Here is a 15185-nt window from a genome sequence, read left to right as displayed (position 1 = left end):
TGCCTCCTGCCGGGCAAAGACGCCGTTCCCCTCACTGCCGCGGTCCCGGTCCGGCGTCTTCCTGCTCCCCTCCTGGTGCTGCTGTGGCGCGCACCGCGTGCAGCTTCCCGGACACTGTGCTTAGGGCGCTCTGGCTCCCTCCCTCTTAAAGGGGCTGCGTGCGACGTCCTAAAGAGTCCCCGGCCAATGTTCGGAGGACTTTTCCTATATAAGGCACCTCCTCCAAAATGGAAGTGCCTGTGCAAGGTTGTTGTTTTGTGTGCTAACACTTTCCTCAGCCCTCAGGTCCCGCTGTCTAACAGTCCTGCCCGCCAGTCTGTCTAACAGTCCTGCCCGCCAGTCTGTCTAACAGTCCTGCCCGCCTGTCTGTCTATCAGCCGTGCCCACCAGCCTGCCAACCCGGAGCACCTGCCAGTTACCTGCCGTGCCCGCCAGCCTGCCTACCCGGAGCATCTGTCAGTTACCTGCCGTGCCCGCCAGCCTGCCTACCTGGAGCACCTGCCAGTTACCTGCCGTGCCCACCAGACTGCCTCCCCGGAGCTCCTGCCAGTTACCTGCCGTGCCCGCCAGCTTGCCTACCCGGAGCACCTGTCTGGCTATCCGCCGTACCCGCCTGCTTGCCTACCCGGAGCACCTGTCTGGCTATCTGCCGTGGTCACCAGCTTGCCTACCCGGAGCACCTGTCTGGCTATCCGCTGTACCCGCCTACTTGCCTACCCGGAACACCTGTCTGGCTGTTTGCCGTACCTGCCTGCTTATCTATCCGGATCACCCGCCAGCCTTCCTGCCGTGCCCATCCACTGTACCGGTCAGCTCCTGTCATCTGACCCATGGGAGTCACCTGTTCTCACACAAGGTCGGTCCCAGAGTGGCACCTGGTTCACCTGCCCGGTCCCTCCCTGGTTCACGGAGTCGAGTAAGCCGCCGTGTGACCTGGGTCGGTCAGAGTAGGCACTTAGTTACACCCCTCTGGTCCCTCCTTGCACCGAAGCACAGAGGTTTCACCACCCGGACCCGTAACAAAATCAATGGTGTCATTCAAAAGTACAACTCGTCCTGAAAAAAACAAGCCCTCATGCAGCTATATTGACAGAAAAATAAAAACGTTATGCCTCTGGGAAAAAGGGGAGCAAAAAACGAAAGCGCAAAAATGGAAAATTGCAAGGTGGTAAAGGAGTTAAAGTATGATGCAGTAGAAAGGCTATAAGAAGATAGCAAAGTGTTTTCAAGTTGTCCTTTCCTCACTTCGAAATGTAATTAAGAAATGGCAGTTAACAGGAACACTGGAGGTTAAGATAAGCTCTGGAAGACCAAGCAAAATTTCAGTGAGAGCTACTCATAGGATTGCTAGAGAGGCAAATCAGAATCCCCACTTGACTGCAAAAGACCTTCAGAAAGATTTAGCAGACTCTGGAGATTATACAGTAACTCCTGAGCTCAAAGAATTGTATACCATACTAACCATTGCTCTTTTTGATTGTATTTTTCTTTTTCTTACTGTGTCCTATGCATTTTCCAATCTGTACTGTACATATACAGTACAAAAATTTATTCACATTATATGTGAAGATATCCTTTTTGAGATCCTTGATTTGCATTAAGTATGTTCTCTGTATTTGTATCTCTATTTGTATATACAGTACAGACCAAAAGTTTGGACACACCTTCTCATTTAAAGATTTTTCTGTATTTTCATGACTATGAAAATTGTACATTCACACTGAAGGCATCAAAACTATGAATTAACACATGGAATTATATACTTAACAAAAAAGTGTGAAACAACTGAAAATATGTCTTATATTCTAGGTTCTTCAAAGTAGCCACCTTTTGCTTTCATGACTGCTTTGCACACTCTTGGCATTCTCTAGATGAGCTTCAAGAGGTAGTCACCGGAAATGGTTTTCACTTCACAGGTGTGCCCTGTCAGGTTTAATAAGCGGGATTTCTTGCCTTATAATTGGGGTTGGGACTATCAGTTGTGTTGTGCAGAAGTCTGGTGGATACACAGCTGATAGTCCTACTGAATAGACTGTTAGAATTTGTATTATGGCAAGAAAAAATCAGCTAAGTAAAGAAAAATGAGTGGCCATCATTACTTTAAGAAATGAAGGTCAGTCAGTGCGAAAAATTGGGAAAACTTTGAAAGTGTCCCCAAGTGCAGTTGCAAAAACCATCAAGCGCTACAAAGAAACTGGCTCACATGAGGACCGCCCCAGGAAAGGAAGACCAAGAGTCACCTATGCTTCTGAGCATAAGTTTATCCGAGTCACCAGCCTCAGAAATCGCAGGTTAACAGCAGCTCAGATTAGAGACCAGGTCAATGCCACACAGAGTTCTAGCAGCAGACACATCTTTACAACAACTGTTAAGAGGAGACTTTATGCAGCAGGCCTTCATGGTAAAATAGCTGCTAGGAAACCACTGCTAAGGATAGGCAACAAGCAGAAGAGACTTGTTTGGGCTAAAGAACACAAGGAATGGACATTAGACCAGTGGAAATCTGTGCTTTGGTCTGATGAGTCCAAATTTGAGATCTTTGGTTCCAACCACCGTGTCTTTGTGCGACGCAGAAAAGGTGAACTCTACATGCCTGGTTCCCACCGTGAAGCATGGAGGAGGAGGTGTGATGGTGTGGGGGTGCTTTGCTGGTGACACTGTTGGGGATTTATTCAAAATTGAAGGCATACTGAACCAGCATGGCTACCACAGCATCTTGCAGCGGCATGCTATTCCATCCGGTTTGCGTTTAGTTGGACCATCATTTATTTTTCAACAGGACAATGACCCCAAACACACTTCCAGGCTGTGTAAGGGCTATTTGACCAAGGGGGAGAGTGATGGGGTGCTACGCCAGATGACCTGGCCTCCAAAGTCACCAGACCTGAACCCAATCAAGATGGTTTGGGGTGAGCTGGACCGCAGAGTGAAGGCAAAAGGACCAACAAGTGCTAAGCATCTCTGGGAACTCCTTCAAGATTGTTGGAAGACCATTTCCAGTGACTACCTCTTGAAGCTCATCAAGAGAATGCCAAGAGTATGCAAAGCAGTCATCAAAGCAAAAGGTTGCTACTTTGAAGAACCTAGAATATAAGACATATTTTCAGTTGTTTCACACTTTTTTGTTAAGTATATAATTCCTCATGTGTTAATTCATAGTTTTGATGCCTTCAGTGTGAATGTACAATTTTCATAGTCATGAAAATACAGAAAAATCTTTAAATGAGAAGGTGTGTCCAAACTTTTGGTCTGTACTGTATATACAGGGTGGTCCAAAAGTAGGTGGTCAGAAAATAATAACATTTATTTTGATTTATATATAAAATTATATTTACTAACACAAGCATAACATTGACAATTAAATTTTATTCTGAATAATAATACAAAAGCCCTTAAATTTTATCAACGCAGGTGCTCAAACTGTTTTCCATTACAATTTGCACAGCTTTGAAGTCTGCCTCTTATGCTTCGACAAACTTTTTTGCACAAGTCTCTTTGGGTATTAATTTCTTGAATTGCATCTGTTATGTAATTTTTCAAATCACTGACTCTTTTTGGTTTTCGACTATAAACTTTGTCCTTGAGTACTCCCCAAAAGAAAAAATCCATTGGGGTCAAGTCTGGTGAACGTGCCGGCCAATCAAGTGGGCCTCTTCGACCAATCCATTTATTAGGAAATGTTTCATCAAGATACTCGCGGACTTCTCTTGAAAAATGTTGAGGGGCCCCATCTTGTTGGAAATAAAGGTCATTTGAATTAGGCTGTTGCTGTAACTGGGGAACAACTTGATTCATTAGAATTTCGAGATACTTATCTCCTGTGACTGTTCCATCAAAAAATATTGGTCCTAAAACACCAAAACTTGAAATACCACCCCAAACATTGACACCAGGCTCATTTAGTTGTTGCTCTAATGTAAAATGCATGTTCTCATTATACCAGTAAATAGAATTATGTCTGTTAATATGGCCGGATAATTTGAAAGAAGCATCATCACTCCACATACTGTTATCTAAAATTACTGTATTTTATTTGGTAAATCTCCCCCTTCATAACCTTATTACACTTTCTGTCCACCTACTTTTGGACCACCCTGTATATATATTTAATATATTTTTACTATGCACTTTATATTTGTATAGGGGTCTAATTCATATCTATATCTGTGGTTTATTATCCATAGGTGGTACAGGTGGTTCTGACATTAGCTTTATCATGAGCAGGTCAGGAATTATTGGTATTATGATTCCCTTCTTGTTTTTAATGGTACGTGTTATCTGTCCTTTGTCTATATAATTAATACAAATTTGTTAATTTAAGGTGAATCCCCATTTTGGCATGTCTCTTTTGCTTATTCTATAACTGGCTTAGTTTGACATGCTTTGGGTTGATCCCTTACCCATATTATTTGGTGGTGCCCTCTGTATGCTTTTTCTTAGACTCTGGAGTTGTGCTACATTGTTCTACTGTTCAGAGACACCTGCACAAATATGACCTTCATGGAAGAGTCATCAGAAGAAAACGTCTCCTGCGTCCTCACCATAAAATTCAGCATCAGAAGTATATAAAAGAACATCTAAACAAGCCTGATGCCTTTTGGAAATAAGTCCTGTGGACCGATGAGGTTACAATAGAGCTCTTTGGCCATAATTATCAAAGGTATGTGTGGAGAAAAAAGGGCACAGAATTTCAGGAAAAGAACATCTCGCCAACCATTAAGCAATGGGAGTGGATCAATCATGCGTTGGGGTTGTGTTTCAGCCAATGGCACAGGGAACATTTTACAGGTAGAGGGAAGAATGGATTCAATGAAATTTCAACAAATTCTTGATGCAAACATAACACCATCTGTAAAAAAGCTAAAGTTGAAAAGAGGATGGCATTTACAAATGGATAATGATCCTAAACAGACGTCAAAATCCACAATAGACTACCTCAAAAGGCGCAAGCTGAAGGTTTTACAATGGCTTTCACAGTCCCCTGGTCTGAACATCATTGAAAATCTGTGGCTAGACCTCAAACTAGCAGTGCATGCAAAGTGACCCAGGAATCGCACTGAACTGGAAGAAATTTCCAAGGAAGAATGGATGAAAATCCCTCAAACAAGAATTGAAAGACTCTTGTCTGGCTACTAAAAGCATTTACAAGCTGTGATATTTGCAAAAGGGGGTGCTGCTAGGTACTAACCATGCCGAAACTTTTGCATTGGCCCATCTTCCTTTTTGTAATTTTTGAAATGTAACAAATGACTATATACTATATATTTTTGCCTAAAATACAAATTAAATGTGTCATCTTTAACTTGAGCCCTTTTAGAGATCATTTCATCTTCAACTTGATTAACTGTTCACAATAATAGTAATTTTGACCAGAGGTGCCCAAACTTTTACATGCCACTGTATACAGTATGATCGCACCACAGCCCTCTTATTTACAATATAATGGCTACCACAGTCTCCATACACAGTTTAATGGCACAAAAGCCCTTTTATACAAAGTATGATGGCCGTCACTGCGCACTATACTCATTATAATGCCACAGCTTCCCATGCACAGTGTGATATCCCCACAACACTCTATATATGGTATGATCGTCCCCTATACACAATATGATAGCAATTAAAGCTCACTGTACACAGTATGATGGATACCATGGACTCCAATACACAGTTTGATGGCCCGACAGTTCCCCTATATACAGTATGATAGCCACCAAAGCCCCCATGTACAATATAATGCCCAGCAGCTCTCAATATACACAGGATGATGGCCCCACAGCTTCCTATATATAGTATGACAGAATATGTATTGGTATTATATATATACAGTATGATGGTCTCATAGCCCCTTATATACAGTATAATTCTTCCACGGCTCTGTTTATACAGTATGACACCTACAGCTCCGTATATACAGTTTGATGACCCCATAGTACCTTTATATAAAGTATGATAACTCCACAGCCCCCCTTATACAGTATAATGCCCCTACAGCTCCCTATATACAGTATGATGGCGATTACAGCTACACATACACAGTAGGATGGACCCAGAGCCCCCTGTAAACAGTATGACTGCCACCACAGCCCCCCATAAAACAGTATGATAGCACCACAGCAGTCATTCTATATACAGTATGATAGGCAGCCAAGCTCTCCATACAGAGTATGATGCTCCACAGCGACCTATACACAGTATGATGCCCCACAACTCCCTATATATTTTGAAGTCCCCTTCTGTCACGCAAGGTGTGGGAAAGACTTAGTGCAACATAAAGGGAAGAGGGAAAGGGAGCCCAGACACTAGGGAAAGGGGGGGAAATGAAGACCTCCTAGGTTGATCTAGCGTCACCTTGTCTCCCCTAACGTCCCTGTATTGGCTCTTCACCAATCGCTGCACGCATGCCTCGCCCTTTCTTTCCCTGGCGTAAGGCTAAGGCTAGGGAAGGGAGGACTAGTCCATCTCCAATAAACAATATAGACAACAAGGATGGACAAACGGGGAAATTGCTTCTCTTTAGACGAATACAGATAAATGTGCACACGTCCTCAAGCTCCAGAGAGGACAAAGTACTGCTCTTCCTAAAGCCTTCACAAATAGTAATGAATATCGCTTGCACCTCCCTCTGAAACACAGCAGATATTTATACACCCAGGCAGGGTGTTAATTAGCCAGAGGGAGGTAGCTGCTGGGTCCTAGAGACAGCCTCTAAGAAGATATTTGTAATGCCAAACGTAGATATCTCCTGCAACCAACTGCAGGGCGACTGTCTGTCACCTTTGATACACCCGTGACAGTACCCGCTCCTCTACGAGTGGCCTCCGGACACTCAGGATTGGGTTTCTCAGGATAAGAGGTGTGGAATGAGCGAACCAACCTGGGAGCGTTCACCTCTGATGCTGAAAGCCACATCCTCTACTCCGGACCATAGCCTTTCCAGTGCACAAAGTATTGTAGAGAACAACGTAGGAGACGAAAATCTACAATCCTTGAAATCTGGAACTCCAGATTACCATCAACCATTACTGGGGGCGGTACTAGAGGTGAGGGCTCAAGAGGTTCCACATACTTTTTGAGTAAGGACATGTGGAACACGTTGTTGACCTTAAGGGCCTGAGGAAGTTCAAGAAGAAACGCTGCAGTGTTAATGACGGCGGTTATTTTATAGGGACCAATAAACCTAGATCTCATCTTCCAAGAAGGAACTTTCAATCTTATATTCCTGGTAGACAACCACACAAAGTCATTCACATTCAGGTCCAGGTCCTGGCAAGCGTTTTCTGTCAGCCATACGTTTATACCTGTCTCCCATGATCTTTAAATTACTCAGAACACCCTGTCATACCGAGAAGAGCAACGAAGCAAACCTTTCCTCCTCAGGAACCCCTGAAGCTCCTCCCCCACTAAAGGTACCAAACTGTGGTTGATGACCGTGTGCACCGAAGAACGGTGATCAGCCAGTGGATTCGTGACGATGATTATTAATGGCAAATTCTGCCAGCGGTGATTTTTGGAGATGAAACACCTGAGGTAGGTCTCCAAATTCTGATTGACACGCGCGGTGTGACCATTCGACTGAGGGTGGAAGGCAGAGGAAAAGGACAGCTGCACCCCCAGTCAAGAACAAAATGTCTTCCAGAACTTGGAAACAAACTGGGTCCCCCGATCTGACACCACATCTGAGGGAGCCCAGTGAAGCTTCACGATCTAATTTATGAGCACCTGACCAAGTGTCTTGGCATTTGGAAGTGCAGGCAATGCGACGAAGTGAACCATTTTCTGAACCTATCTACTACCACCAAAGCCACCATTTTGACTGCAAAAACCGGTAGGTCAGTAATAAAATCCATGGACAAGTGTGTCCATGGCCTACTAAAGATAAGTAGTGGAAGAAGAGTACCAGACGGATGGGTATGCGAAACCTTAGAACGCGCGCAAATACTTCAAGCAGCTATGTGTTCAATCACATGCCGATGCAACCCGGCCACCAAAAACGACGAGAGAGGAGGTCCGCGGTTGCCTTACCACCTAGATGCCCAGCAAGCACAGAGTTATGATGTTCCTTAATTACTTTGAGGCGCAGATTAGATGGTACAAATAACCTTCCTGAAGGGCAGGAGACAGGTGCTTCCCCCTGAGCCTCCAACACCTCACCCTCCAGGATACAGTGCTGAAATTACTACTCCTTTCTGTAATATCGGGGCAGGATTCTCATGGTCCCCAACACCAGGGACGCTCCAGAACAAAGCATAAGCCTTGACATTTTTGACCCCTGAACAAAATTGCACCTAGTCAAAAACAGCGACCATCTGGCTTGTCCTGGGTTGAGACGTTTAGCTGACTGGAGATATGACAGGTTCCTTATGATCAGTAATAACAGTAATAGGATGGACAGCCCCCTCCAACTAATGTCGCCATTCCTCGAACGCCAATTTCATCGGCAAAAGTTCCCTATTATCCACATCATAATTTCTCTCAGCCGAAGACAATTTTTTAGAAAAGAAGGTGCATGGACGCCATTTACCAGGGGACGAACCCTGAGACAACACAGCCCCTAACCCGACATCTGATGCATCAACCTCCACAATAAAGCGTTGGGAAACATCGGGTTGACTGAGTATAGGTGCAGTGGCAAAATTATTCTTTAAGGAAGAAAAAGCCTGGAGGGAAGCATCCGACCATTTGGAAAAATCAGACCCCTTCTTAGTCATGTCAGTAAGGGGTTTCACAATACCAGAGTAATTTTGGATGAATTTCAGGTAAAAATTAGTAAATCCCAGAAAACGTTGTAGAGCCTTCAGGTTCTTGGGACGTTCCCAATCAAGGACTGCATGGATTTTCTCCGGATCCATCCTAGAACCCGAAGATGACCCCAAAAACTGTACCTCCTGAACAGCGAAAACACATTTTTCCAGTTTGGCATAAAGTTTGTTATCCCTTATTATCTGGAGCACCTGCTTAACATGCCCCCGATGAGTCTCAAAATCAGGTGAGTAAATCAAAATATCATCCAGATAGACCAACACAAATCTCCCCACCAAATGATGGAAAATATAATTTATGAAATGCTGGAATACCGCAGGTGCATTGGTCAAACCAAAAGGCATAACCAGACGCTCGAAATGTCCTTCCGGGGTATTGAACGCTGTTTTTCATTCGTCCCCTTCTCTGATTCTAACCAGGTTGTAGGCTCCCCTTAAATCCAACTTGGAGAATACCTTAGCTCCTACAACCTGGCTGTACAAATCAGGAATCAGAGGAAAAGGGTATGGATCACGGATGGTAATTTGATTTTATTCCTGAAAATCTAAACAGGGACATAGACCGCCATCTTTTTTCTTCACAAAGAAGAACCCTGCTGCCACAGGCAAAGATGAGGGTCTGATATGTCCCTTCTCCAGACTTTCCACAATGAAATCCTTCATGGCTTGTCTCTCAGGGCCAAAAAGATTATACAGTCTGGATTTCGGTACTTTAGCTCTGGGGGTCAGGTTAATGGGACAGTCATAAGCACGATGAGGAGGCAAATCCTGACACCCCCTCTCAGAAAAACGTCCTTAAAACCAGACCGAAAAGCAGGTAATATTTCCGTAGAGACAGTAGCAAAAGAAATATCTAAACATTTCTCATGGCAGTAATCTCCCCATTCAATAATCTCTCCGTTTTGCCAATCCACCAATGAATTATGTTTAACAAGCCAAGGAATACCCAAAACAATTGGTGTGGGAAGATTGTCCAGAACATTGCAAGGGATTATTTCACAATGAACTGACCCCACCCTCAGTTTTACATTATGTACCATGGGTTTTCCCAAATTCAGCATCAACCATGCTGACTTTGTCTCTACTGTCAACAAACACAGAAATTTTCTCGGTTTTGCTCTATAGTACCACCTCTGCTGAAAGGACAAGGCAGCAACTGCAGGTTGGTAACAAATGCACTCCTTGTTTATCCAACTGCAGACTACCAAGAGTTAACCGAGACTTCTTTTGTTTAGGAATTGCAGGCAGATCCCGACAAAATGTCCCTTTTTCCCACAACGAAAACATAGGCCTTTTTTCCTGCAAATCTCCGGGGAGATGTATAATGTAGAGACACCCCCTAACTGCATGGGTTCCTCCACCTCCTCCAGTACTGGCTCAACCCCAGACCGCTCCCCAGCCAGAGGTACACAACCCCAACAAGAAGGCCCAGGAGAAGGTGATCTCACCCGTCTATCCCAAAGGCGTCTATCAACACGTATGGCCAACGACATGGCAGCCTCCAAGGACTGAGGGGTTTCATATACTGCCAAGGCATCTTTCAACCTTTCAGTAAGCCCCTCATAAAATTGACTTCTAAGGGCTCAGTCATTCCAATTGGAGTCCGCTGCCCATCTACGGAATTCTGAACTGTACGTCTCCATTGACCGATTTCCCTGCTGAAGGCAACGTAGCCTAGACTCAACCAAGGCGAATCGGTCAGGGTCATCATAGATGAGGGCCAGAGCTCCGAAAAATCCCTCCACAGACTGGAGACAAACCGAGTCCTGTGGTAAAGAAAACGCCCATGACTGAGGATCTCCCTGCAGTAGAGAGATCACAATACCAACCAATTGCTCCTCTTTTCCAGAGGAGTAAGGACGAAGTTTAAAATAGAATTTGCAGGCCTCCTTGAATACAAAAAACTGGTCCCTGCCTCCTGAAAATCTGGACCCCCACATTAGCGACAATCGCCTCACGCGTGCCTCGCCCTGTCTTTCCCTGGCGTAAGGCTAAGGCTAGGGAAGGGAGGAGATGAGCACTAGTCGATCTCCACTAAACACTATAGACAACAAGGATGCCTTATAGACAACAATCAGGCATGTGAAACAAAAAGGTGTAACAAAAAGAAGACTTAGGGAAGTAAATCTATAAGTATACCTGTATTCATCTCCTCCTGTTAGAAAGGTGTCAGGTCCTACCATACATTACAGCGTTATCCTTCGTCAGGGGGTTTGGTATCAGATCAGCAGTAGGCACATTAAATACCAGCCCAGGCCAATAGCAATGTGTCACATATAAACAAAATCCGGAATGTAAATGTTAGAATCTTTGTTGTTTTACTTTCGGCCATCTTGTTGTGGTTTGCTTGCTTCTAGTCTTTTCCTCTGGTGCTGGGTTTCTTGGTCACATGATCTCTGCACTCTTTATTACCCAGCACCTGGCCCTCATTCCCTGCTGGACATCAGTGTTGTTTCGCTCGTGCTTTGGCTAAGTAGCCTGGTTTAGTGCTTCTTGCTTTTGACTATTGTTATCCTGGGACTTCTTGTTCCACCAGTTTTGTTTCCTTTAATTTTCTTTTCTGCAACTAACTTTTCTGTTAGGAGGTCTCCTGCTTTTGCTCCCAGTCCTTAGATCTTTTAGGGAGCCCTTTCTCTTTCCTACAGGTCTTCGTTTGATTTCAGTGCAGGAGTTTCGGTGGGGCTATTCATAAGGAATACGGCACCCACCCCAGCGTAGGGTGTAGCTGAGTCTCAGTGCAGGGACAGCTTTTCCCTCCTATTCCTTAGTTCTAAGTTGCAGAACATAACAGTAAACGGCACATGCAGCCAATCCTGAGCCCCCAGGTTATGTCACCAACCACGTCAACCAAGGGGCCGGAGTAGATGATGTGAGTGGACTCCCGATCACATGTAGAATCACATGATCAGGAGCCGGTCACTCGATCCAGTCTGAGTTCAGATAGAGACTCCACCCGCAGGCCTGAAAAGCGCATGCGGTCAATGCCAGGAATGTGTGGAAAAAGTAAAGGAAGATCCTGGGTCCGGAAATGGATGGGGAACATTTGAATGAATCTATATACAATATATCACAAAAGTGAGTACATGACTTGCCCCCTAGGCCGTGGGGTACTCGGTGCCGGGCCGGTCGTTGCTAGGGGAGATGTCACAGTGGCGGTGACCCGGTTCATGACCCAGGCCGGTCAATAAAAGGGGGATATTTACAGGGGATTTATAGTTTTTATATACAGTTCGTGACGCCACCTGTGGTATGTGGCAATGTGGAGCCGCCGCTGCGGTGCAGAACCTCTGTAGCCGTTGTTAGTGCAGCAGAGTTGGTTCGGCTCTCCACAGGCAGAGCTTAGCTTCAGGGCAGTGTAGATGTTGTTGTTATGAAGTAGCACTCGTGGTGCAGTGTAGTGCAGGGAGTGATGGCGCAGCAGCAATAAGTGACAGAGACGGTGGGGTGCAGTCTTCAGGGTTTTACTCACGATTTTAAGACTCCAAGTTACCAGGGCTAGGGTAACTTCCCACGTCGTCCTGTGCTTACTCAGGGAGGGGTTCAGCCAACCCTCAGGTACCTCCGGAGTACATAGCGGGACCCCCTTCTGTGTGTTCCTTCTGGCCGTCTCCCTGCACCTCACACCTAGTGTCCCAATCCAGTGACCGTGGACCTTGTCGGGCGACGTCTTCTCTGTCCCCTGGGTCCTCTATGGCTACCTTCTTGGTGAGACAGATGTGGATTGTGGCTGCAGTACCTGAAATTCTACAGCCTCTGGATTCCTAGTTGAGACTTGAGAGAAGAACTCTGCTAGTTTAGGGACCGGTCCCCTCTGTGCGACCTGACCCCTCCACTTCCTGGTAGATTCGGGCGTACGGGTGACCTCCAGCACTTTCCGTACTCCTGGGGTCCCTTCCACGTTCCTGGAGCTTCTCCTGCTCCTCTCCTGCTCAGTCTGTCCTGGGCCTCTCTCTAGGCCCTCCTCCTGAGCAGAGCTCCTGCTCCCTCTACTTCTCCTCTCAGACTGCTCTGACTGAACTCCCTCTAGAATGTTCCACCCTCTTTTTATATAATTTCTTCCAATTCTCCCCTGATTTACTTCCTCCACCCACACCCACTACATGGTTCCCCCTAATTTGGTTCCCCCCACTCCATCCAGGGACAGGGCTCAGCAGGAAGCGCGACGCATCTTGCCCCTCCAGCTGGTCTGGAGTAGTGTAGTGTTGGATGCAGGTGTTAGGGTCCCGGGCAGTACTCCTTCCTTACCTGAGAGTGAGGTACCACACCTCTGGGTGAGATGCAGTACCTCTGTGGTGACCGAACCCTCAGGGGCACCACATACCCCCCTGGTAAAACACAAAACGTCCGCGGGCTGAAACAAGGTATTTCAGACTTACAAAAATTTTAGAATGCATTCACATATAAGATTAATGAACAAACTTTTTCTTCCCTTTATGGGAGGCACATTTTCTTAAACATTACTGGTTTCTATTAACATATCAAACATTATAAAAGTATTTTCAATAACATTCTTCTTCACATATAAAACATTTTTATCACTTTTCAAGTAAGTTCAGCAAACTGCAGTGAGATCTATAACCGGGTGTCCATCTCACTGGGTAAGGTGCAACTTAAGCAACATGAGGGACCCGTCTGAAAACCCTCAACGTAGGCCCTGGGCGTGGCTGCAGGGCATAGGTGATCCAGGTGTTGGACCACGTCTTCGGCCACTCCAAACGGGGTTTTGTTCTGAGGTCTGTCTGGTTGTATAAAACCAATAAGGGGCACTTTAAGAAGTGCAACTATTTACAGGGAAATTTTTGGGCTGCTCACAGTCCTCAGCCTACAAGTTCTGGTACCCTCACTGGGTAATTACATAAACACACACATAAACAAACTTGCAGTGTCTCTGCTGTACCCTCCTGGGTAACTATATACATCTTTCAATTTTAACAGTTCAGCAGTGGTGCCCCCTCCTGGGGAACACCTGGTTCTAACAAGCTATCGGCCTCAACCTGCAGTGGCATATCCTTCTCTACCCGGTGCACACGGAGAGCGTACCAGCACCGTTCCTCTCTGTGCCTGGTGTAGGCGACCTTGTCACCAGGGTTGGTGTTGAGAGTGCCCGGGGAAGGAGGTTCCTGCAGGGGGACCAGGAACGGATCAGCGCTAGCGTCGTCCGGGACAGGGATATCGCTCCTACCTGCTCTGGCGATCGCTTCAGCTCGGCCCGACACCTCCTGGTCCAGGAGCAGCTCCACCAGGGCTGGGGCGCTGCTGGTCACTTGCAGCGCCGACTGCTGCCGGGTCATCATCTTCTCCATGAGCTCCGCTCTCCAGGCAGCAATTGCAGCTTGCTGGGCCTCCTCCATTCTCCTGCCCAGCTCCTGCACCTCATCTCGGAGGAATCCAGTATCCTCCAGGGATAGTTTCAACAGCATTCCCTCCAAGGTGAGGGGTGATGCACTCCTTTGCAGGCCACAAGACGGAGCTTCATGCTGACCTCTCTCCATCTTGCCTGCCGGGTGTGGTCTGTCTAGACTACTGAAGACTCCGCCCTGTCTCCCAGGTTTCTTCTCTCCTCTCCCCTTTCTGGGGCGGTCCCATAGCTGCTTGCTGTCGGCCACATCCGGAGGCGGCTTCCCCAGACTGATGGACAGATCCATGTATATGGCCACAGACGCATGGGGCAGGTTGCGCTTTTGGTGCCATTCTGGGACCCGGCCCACGATGGGAGGCTCTTTGTTGTCCTTGATAACGCACATAATGGCGCCCGTTCTTCTGGGATGGGCGCCACATTCAGTATAGAACACAGTCCCTAGGCACACAATACCCGGTGATAACGGGTGGGTTCATATCCTGTTCGTGACGCCAAGTTGACGCGCCCCCTGGGCCGTGGGGTAGTCGTTGCTAGGGGCGATGTCACAGTGGCGGTGACCCGGTCCGTGACCCAGGGCGGTCAATAAAAGGGGGATATTTACAGGGGATGATACACCGTTATTTTCAAGCACTGCCTAAACTCTCTTAAGGGATGGAGTTCACTAGAACTTCACAGGTTGCCACTGGAAACCTCTTCCACTCCTACATGACGACATCATAGAGCTGGTGGATGTTAGTGATCTTGTGCCATGGGTGTGTCAGATGTGACAGACAGTCGCCCTGCAGTTGGTTGCAGGAGATCTCTTCGTTTGGCATTACAGACACCTTCTTAGATCTGTCTCACTCTAGGACCCAGCGGCTACCTCCCTCTGGCTAATTGACACCCATGCTTGGGTGTTTAAATATTTCCTGTTTGCTATAGAGAGGTGCCAATGATATTCACATGACCTCTTGTGAAAGCTTGGAGCTGTTGCATTCTGGTTACTTTTTCTTTGGTGCTAAGAGGCCGTGTGTGTAATCTCTCTGAAGTCGGCTCAACCTAAGTTACTTCCCCCATGTTTGTCT

Source organism: Phyllobates terribilis, unplaced genomic scaffold, assembly GCF_046119375.1.
Source record: "Phyllobates terribilis strain yellow unplaced genomic scaffold, ASM4611937v1 Scaffold_1__5_contigs__length_1240528914, whole genome shotgun sequence".
NCBI lineage: Eukaryota > Metazoa > Chordata > Amphibia > Anura > Dendrobatidae > Phyllobates > Phyllobates terribilis.
The sequence above is the reverse complement of the archived record's forward strand: the minus strand, read 5'-3'. Positions refer to the sequence as shown.